We start from the raw sequence: 9,449 nt of genomic DNA on the forward strand, positions 1-9,449 counted from the left end.
ATAATAATAATAATGATAATAATAATAATAATAATAATGTAATTTATAGCGTGCCTACTTTGACATTATTATGAATTCAAACTAGGACTAAAAAACCTAACAAAAGATAAAACGTACACAGATTTTGCTGTCTCATCGTGACTTAAATAATAACAAATTTTCACTCTCAATATCATGCATGACGAGTACAAGGTCGAGAGAGAGAGAGAGAGAGAGAGAGAGAGAGAGAGAGAGAGAGAGAGAGAGAGTGTGTGTGTGTGTTTATGATTTTGATAGGAATTCCTTGGGTATATATATATATATATATATATATATATGTGTGTGTGTGTGTGTGTGTGTGTATACAGTAGATACTGTATATATATATATATATATATATATATGTGTGTGTGTGTGTGTGTGTGTGTGTGTGTTATAAACACGTTTATAAGCAAATATATACACACATATAATCTTGGTCTGTTATAATTATTACACAAATTTACTCAAAAATTCTATGAAATGTCAGAGATAAAGATAGGTAGCCTGTTTTTTTCTTCTTTTGCCGACGATACCCAAGACAGAAATGTCTTCACATATTATCAATCCATTTGGCCACTGTGTTGCTACTCCTGGAATTAATGTCTATTCAAAATTTCATATGCCAATAACCTATAAGGAATATATTTTGGTTTTGTATTCTAGAAATTGCCTTATTTCTCATATACGAAGTTGTAGTTGGTCCTCATATACCTATTGGTTTTGGAATACTTAGCGCACATTGTATTCGTTAAAGATGCATCATCGAGATGGTTGATCTTTCTAAAATATGCACACACATGCACGCGCGCGCACACACAAATTCAACACTTCCCAGCCCCTCTCCTTTCCTAAATACAACATGGCAGTTTTGGTTATTACTGGGAGATTGTGGTTTCCTAACATACATCACGATGAAACCCCCTCTCACCAGGGTATCACTACTCCCTTTCCCAACTACCCGAGGGACGGGGTGAGACAGAGTAGTTATATGTCTGGCTATGACGCCAAACGTGATTGGATATGTATATATATATATATATATATATATATATATATATATATACATATATAGGCTACATATACATTTATAATCATGTATTTATATATGTAGCCAGATACTTGTTTCTTTTAATAAATGGAAAGATTGCTGGGTGTCCTAGCAAACCTCTCTCTCTCTCTCTCTCTCTCTCTCTCTCTCTCTCTCTCTCTCTCTCTCTCTCTCTCTCTCTCTCTTTCTCTCTTTTAGATTTAAATGGATTCCATCCGAGTAATAATGGCAAAGAACTTTGGAAAGCAAGAGGCTTTACTTTTCCTTTCAAAAACATACCTGATTATTGTCTTTGTGAATACCTCACCACTTTTGGAAACCTAAATAGAAATAAACAAGAAGTGCAATGATCCCATTATTATTATTATTATTATTATTATTATTATTATTATTATTATTATTATTATTATTATTTGCTAAGCTACAACCCTGGTTGGAAAAGCAGGATGCTATAAGCCATAGGGCTCCAACAGGAAAAATAGTCCAGTGAGGAAATGAAATAAGGAAATAAATAAACTACACGAGAGGTAATGAACAATTAAGAGGAATAATTTAAAAACAGTAACAACGTTTAAATAAATCTTTCATATATAAACTATAAAAACTTAAAATAAAATAAGATCAAGAGAAATAAAAGAGAATAGTGTACTCAAGTGTCCCCTCCAGAAAGAGAACTCTACCCTAAGACTGTGGAAGACCATGGTACAGAGATATGGCACTGACCAAGACTAGAGAACAATGGTTTAATTTTATAGCGTCCTTCTCCTAGAAGAGCTGCTTACCATAGCTAAAAGTGTCTTCTACCCTTACCGAGAGGAAAGTAGCCTCTGAAAAATTACATTGCAGTGGTTAATCCCTTGAGCTAAGAAGAATTGTTTGATATTCTCAAAGCTCAACAACAAATTTATTTTGAATGATCAAGTTACTTTAGAATGTAATGACTGCATAATTGAAGATTCTCAACTACATGCAATACAATACAGGTATTGCTGAAATAAGGGAAACGAAGTCCAACAAACTAAAATTAAATTTGATCATTATTTTAAACTTTAGGAAATGACGTTATAAACTGAATAACTAGATTACGGCAAATACTATTCCGCAATTCAAAATGTTATAATTAGTTTATAGTTTCTCTGTTTTAAGACCGATTACGTTTAAGGGTTTTTTTATTTTCTATTTTTTATTTCTTTTTATTTATTTACTTATTTTTTTTTTTTTTTTCTGTGATTTTCTTACATATTTGTTCATGGTAATTGGCAGCTGCCCCTTTTTATCATGTCTATTGTTGAAATTCATTCTTTCACGTTTAGCTTTTTTTTTTTTTTTTTGCGTCCCTTAGCTGTAAATCACTGTGTACTGTATCCTGAAGCAGTGTATATCAAAAGTCGCTAAAGCACTACGTACTAACGTCTGTCATTATTCTTTGCTTGCTCGTGTAGTACATACAGATGGTCTTACCGGTTTTAACTTATACTATACATCTAGAACCTGGAACCTTACTAAAATGTTAGAACATAAGCTGTTTACAACTCAAGAGAGTTATGGAAAGAATAATGATGGGAATGACACTAAGAGACAGAAAAAGAGCAACATGGATACGAGAGCAAACTAAAGTAGAAAATATCCTAACAAATATAAGAAAAAGAAATGGACAACAAATATAAGAAAAAGAAATGGACATGAGCAGGATATATAAAGAGGACATATAAAATAGATGAACATTAAAAATAACAGAATGGGGTCCCTAGAGATGGTTTTTAGTTGTGAGCTTTAAGGATGGGGGCTTTGGGGGAGCCTATAGGTCTACTTGCTGATTTACCAGCAGCTATATCTTGGCCCTCCCTGGTCCTAGCTTGGTTGGAGATGGGGCTTGGGCACTAATCCTATTATTATTATTATTATTATTATTAGATTAGCTACAACTATAGTTGGAAAAGCAAGATACTATAAGCCCAAGGGTTCCAACAGGGGAAAATAGCCAGGGGAGGAAATGAAATAAGGAAATAAATAAACTACAAGTGGAGTAATGAACAATTAAATTCAAATATTTTAAAAACAGTAACAACATTAAAATAGATCTTTCATATATAAACTATAAAATCTTAAAAAAAAAAGGAAAGTTAACCCTCAAGCAAGAGAACTCTACCCCAAGAAAGTGGAAGACCATAGTACAGAGGCTATAGCCCTACCCAAGACTAGATAACAATGGTTTGATTTTGGAGTGTCCTTCTCCTAGAAGCTTCTTACAATAGCTAAAGACTCCTCTACTCTTACCAATAGGAAAGTAGCCACTGAACCATTACAGTACAATAGTTAACCCCTTGAGTGAAAAATTGTTTGATAATCTCATTGATATCAGGTGTTTGAGTACATAGGAGAATGTTGGAAGAATAGGCCAGACTATTTGGTATATGTGTAGAGAAATGAAAAATGAGCCGTAACCAGAGAGAGGGATCCAATGAAGTATTGTTTGGCCGATCAAAGGACCCAATAACTCTATAGCGATAGTATCTCAAGCAGTAGTGCCTTGACCAACTTACAACCTATATGGTCAGTCTATAAGGCATTGCACTGCTATGGCATTGTCACCGTCCATTGCTTCAGTCCTTCATAAGCGACCTTTAAACTTTACTAATTTTCTCTGGTCTTCAACTTTAGTTTGTTAGCAGTCGACGTCCAACGATAGTACTGTACATAATCTCTCCTGGTTTTATTCTTAATACCTTTAGCAGTCACAATCGGTATTTTTTTCTCTTTCTCTTTCCCCTTTTTGATTTTTGTTCTTGCATTTCATATATATCAAGAAATTCAAGATTCGAAGATGTTGCTTCACGCCAATGGCATTTTTTTTATACCACGAATCCTCCAAACTGCCTCATATGCATCATACTTCACCAGTGAAACACCAAAGTTATTCTATATTTAGAAATACTGACAATAGATGGCGTTAGAGATACAAGATTTACAAGTTTTTACCGGCTGACATTTTGAGTTTATCTTATGGGCTCCACTTTCATATTGGCCCAGTTTATCTCGAGTTTCATTTCTTAAAATTATTTCATACATACACGATTCTAATAAAGAAATTTATTTGGATGAGGGTGGTTGACCTCCTGAACGTTCAGATGCAACAGCAATTTATACATATAGTGATTTTACCGAGGAGTTTATCGTCTTCACCGGTACATTTAGTAGGAGTCATTCTACTGTAAGAGGGTCCTGGTAGAAGGTTACTTACTGTGCGTCTTCGTCAGTGCCTGTGGGTTTCATTATGAGCAGGATACTCGTATAACAAGAACGAGATATCAAATCTTGATGAACACGTATGAAAACATTCATTGGGTAACTTTGTGTGGATAATTCATTCAGGTTGACACCGATGATATTTAAACGATTTGTCGCTAAGGGAACCATTCAATTCATTTGTTCGTTTAGACTAAGAAACAAGATGAAATATAATGATAAGCGAACATTATAACGTTTTTCCTGATTTTTTTTTCTCTTTTTTCCACGGACATTTAACTTAGTCTTCCCTAAAAACAAGTTTTTGGGAAAGATTTATGAATTTTGGAAACCTTTGGCCGGTCTTTTGATTGACAGAAGACCGTAGTCGCTAATTTAAGGGAAAGCAGAAGCTGGTAAGAAATTGCAAAGCATGATGGTACCTGGAAATCCTTACTGCTAATTAAACACTTTGTTGTTAGATTCTTCTTCTATAAGGATTAGCAATTTATTGGACATATCGGATGATTAGTCCCGTAATATATAATTCATATAAACATGCACTACACTTTTTCAGGAAATATTCTTATTTTCTTGATGTATTCAAAGAAGGTTTCTTTTTTACAGCAAACAAATAGCAGATGAAATAGGTTTCTAGAGATGCTAAGAAGACTTTTCTAATAATCCAAAAGGCTCTTTTAACCTTCATCCTCCCTCTCATCTTAACTGTTACTATTTTCATTACTGTATTTGTAGATTACATTAATAGATATTCTAATGCAATATCTATTTATCCTTTTTTACAGATGAGAAGAAAAGATGATTTGAAAAGAAACAAGTTGAAAGAAAATACCATTGAACAAAACTTCCTGACAGGGTTGTGTCGGAAGTCAAAATCTGGTTTTCTAGTCCTTGAATGTACAGGAAAGATAGATTGATAATCACGTGTAACAGAATGGGAATCTTTTGATGAAGTAATGACCGTTTATTGCTTACAGAATTCAATGAGCCATCATATTCGAAATGTTCAAAATTAAACATGGGGTAATTTCATGATGCCTGTCTTCCTCTCCATCTACTTTTGTCTTGACTACAATGTCTCGGCAAATGAATAAGAATACAAACTACTATAGATTAATCTGGTCACCCTGAATGGTGGTCTCGTTAGTTAATTGTTAATGGTAAACCTTATTCACGTGAAGGGGCCCTCATAGATTTCCTGGTAAATCCAAGTTTTTTTGTGGTTTATGATTTTCTTTTGTTACGCTTAATTAAAGAATTTTTAGTTATTTTCAAATTCCTCGTTTAAATTTTTGAATATTCCATTATATCTTACAAAACTGTCCTCGACTTAATAATCTTCAAGCATTTTTTCATTATTCACTTGCGTTTATTCTTGCCGTTAACAATAAAACTCGTCTCGTTCTGTTATATAATTTTCCATCTTGAAATTTGATTAGTACAATTAACAAACAACGTATTGATTCAGTTTGTAAAGAAAGTTCTCATTTCCGCTTCTCTTAATTCATACAAACATAGGTTTAACCTTGTAAAAACTTTAACTCAGGCATACGAGGATATTGAATACTTCCTTTATAAAGTCATTGGAAGTATTATGTATAAGTTTCAATGATGACACCGAGGCTTCCAGCAAGTAGCATATCCGAATAAGTGAGACAAATAGACAGACAATAGCCAAAAATTAAAAAAAAAAAATAAAAATTTAAATGAATAATGCAAAATAAGAAATCAGTTGAAATGGTGCGTTTGTTCTTGATAATATGGTAAATTTTTTAGTCCTTGTTTGTTGTCCTTAATATCTTCGTCCCAAACAAGATCGAATTAAGAAAATTAGATAAGACTTGATCACCTTGTTAACTATTGTATGAAAAAGCATGGAGGGCAGAAGAACGATTTCTCTGGCTTCTCTTGGCAGTGATGTACCGCAAGGTACTCCTTTATTTTAATGAATTATTGTCATTATTGTTAGCAGTCATCTGTATTCATCCTTATAGAAAAAGGCAATAAATTTGATTAACATGTTCCAACAGCATAAGATGCGTATAGAAGAGAGAGAGAGAGAGAGAGAGAGAGAGAGAGAGAGAGAGAGAGAGAGAGAGAGAGAGAGAGAGAGAGAGAGAGAGAGAAAATGAAGTGAACGAGAAAACAACAAACGAATATTGAATGAAAAATTGAACCAATATAAACATGTCTATATAATGATTAAGGTCTAGGTAGAATGAATCAAGGGCAAAGTGGGAAAGGCAACTTGAAATTGCATTGTACTCGTGTGTACAATTACGGCCCTTGTTATTCTTTGTTGAATGTAATATTGTAGCGTTACATTATATTTATATTTGTTGTTATTATAGTAATTCTTACTAGGGAACGACTATTACCGCCTCCCCCTGAGCGTATCAAGATATATATATATATATATATATATATATATATATATATATATATATATATATTATATATATATATATATATATATATATATATATACATATATATATATATATATATATATATATATATATATATATATATATATATATATATATATATATATATCTCCCCAGACACTTGCTCTTTATTATATAGGGAAGATAACAACATTGAAAAGGATAAATCAAATCCCGATCTATTACCATTAGTTTATTTTTAGATAATTTCTTTTCAAAGCTGATCTTTGTAAACGTATTTAGTTATTCGCAAGTTTAATACAAATAGAAAATAGAAATACAAATCAGAATAAAGACAATAAACAAAAAAAAATACAGGAAATAAAAAAAATCATCAATTAACCTCATCAAGTTTTTCCAAAACCTCATCAAAGCATCAATCACATGGAAAAAAGTAATTTACTAGAATAAGATATCCAACCACTTTCTCTCATAGGTTAAGATCTTCATATGGGTGCAAAAGAGGATGTTCTCATCGTTTCTCCGCTTAGCCTTCTTCTCTCTTCCGTGTAAAGCAACTTAGCGAGATAATAACTTGAATGTGTCTATCATGATAGTGAGTCACTATACTCTTAGAAATGATGATTACAGTCAAAACGAGTTTTGTAGTGGCGTCTCCGTCTGCTCTTCTCTTTCGTAATTATCTTCGTCACTAGACTGCATAGGTTGGCGTTCTTGCCACTTACGTTGTTGCTTGCAGGAAATTGCTAAGCGACATTTATTTATCAATTTGCTTGTTTGCTAAGGTTTTGATGTATGTGACTCGTTCACATATAATATTTCCTTCAATTATTGCAATGAGTAACATAGCTGAACTTGAAGTCTCGTTAACGGTTGAGAATTTCTTAAATTATTTTATACCGTGAATCCTTAGGCATACACTACTAAGTGACTACTTACACCTTTCCTTCCAATATTAAAGTATCTCCAAATGTTGTGTCATTGTGTTGTTATATCGTGTTAGTTATGTTGGTCGATGATATCAGGAAATTCTGGTCGACATGTTTACGGAGCGATTGGTGTTTTCCGCCTCCTTCTTCTTCGGACTCGTTCTCTATTATGTGTAAAAAAGCTTAATGGAGAAGGAAATAATAAGCTACAAGGACGCAAATGAGGTAGGTCAAAGTTGTAGGTCAGAGCTGGTTATCAAGTTACCAATTTACTTGCACGAAGGACGTCAGTGATGTCAACTCGATTGCAGAGTCTTTACTTCATGAAAGAGAAAAACAATAAAACAAAATAGAAGCCGGACCTGGACCCTAAGAAAGAAAACGGAAGTAAAAACCCATCATGTAAGATGTGGTGACCTCGAGGTTGCGACTTGGATAATATGATAGGATAAGAATGGAGGATTCCCTTGATCAAAATGCATCTTTAGATTTGATTTCAAACATACTCCTGAACCTTTTTCATCTACGTCGAACTAACCAAGAAGGAATATTTTGAGCTCGTATTTAGGAAGAGTTTTAACTGGGCCTAGAGTCCTTGCTGTTCCCAACACACGAAAACAGTATCTCTCTCTCTCTCTCTCTCTCTCTCTCTCTCTCTCTCTCTCTCTCTCTCTCTCTCTCTCTCTCTCTCTCTACAACTAAAGTGACATAATATTGAGACTTCAACTCAGCATCATCTCTCTCTCTCTCTCTCTCTCTCTCTCTCTCTCTCTCTCTCTCTCTCTCTCTCTCTCTCTCTGCAACTAAAGTGACATAATATTGAGACTTCAACTCAACATCATTCCCCCCCCCTCTCTCTCTCTCTCTCTCTCTCTCTCTCTCTCTCTCTCTCTCTCTCTCTCTCTCTCTCTCTCTCTCTCTCTCTACAACTAAAGGGATATAATATTGAGACTTAACCTCATCATTCTCTTCTCTCTCTCTCTCTCTCTCTCTCTCTCTCTCTCTCTCTCTCTCTCTCTCTCTCTCTCTCTCTCTCTCTCTGCAAATTAACATTGTATAGCCCAGGTACCTGATGTATTAAAAATCGAAAGTCATATGCTCTAATGTAGAATAGAATTGTTAACAATCTTTTTGATAAGAATACTTAACTATCACTATTAATTAGTGTATCTCGTCTCTCTCTTCGTTTTCTGTTTGTTGGATGTTTACAACCAAAACAAAATCTGTTGTGACAATTTCTGTTGAAAGAAGAAGAGGCAAAACAGAAGGGCATCGGGTTTGATTCGTAGCTTAGCTATCGGTGTTGGTTTGTGAATGATTCATGCAACTCTTCGTTGAGTCCAAGACGGACATAACAATAGGAAAAAATGGATAATAGGAAGAATAAAAGAATTACTAAACTATCTACGATGTTTGTGTATGAGGCAAGAATGTTGTATGCCTGTAGGCACTGCTATTTTTATTGCGTTCCCAAATACGATATTTTCTTATGGCAATGCTGTCCGCGTTCGTTCCAACTATAAGAAGCTAATTGATAAACCAGTTCTTCATCCTTCAAGCAATTAGTTATAATATTATCTTCGCACTGAAAAGATCTTCATGTTAGTAGTGTTAGACTTCTTAGAATTGAACTTATCTGTTTCAAACTTTTAAGGCCCGAGACATCAGTATTTCAAAGAATCCTTTTACAATCATTAAAACCATTATTCATTCTCATGTCTCTCCTATATACTTGGAAGCGTTAGAATATCAATGGAAAAAGAACAGTATATTCTGCTTGCGACGCTACCAATTATG

The sequence above is a fragment of the Palaemon carinicauda genome, chromosome 7, assembly GCF_036898095.1.
Source record: "Palaemon carinicauda isolate YSFRI2023 chromosome 7, ASM3689809v2, whole genome shotgun sequence".
Lineage (NCBI taxonomy): Eukaryota > Metazoa > Arthropoda > Malacostraca > Decapoda > Palaemonidae > Palaemon > Palaemon carinicauda.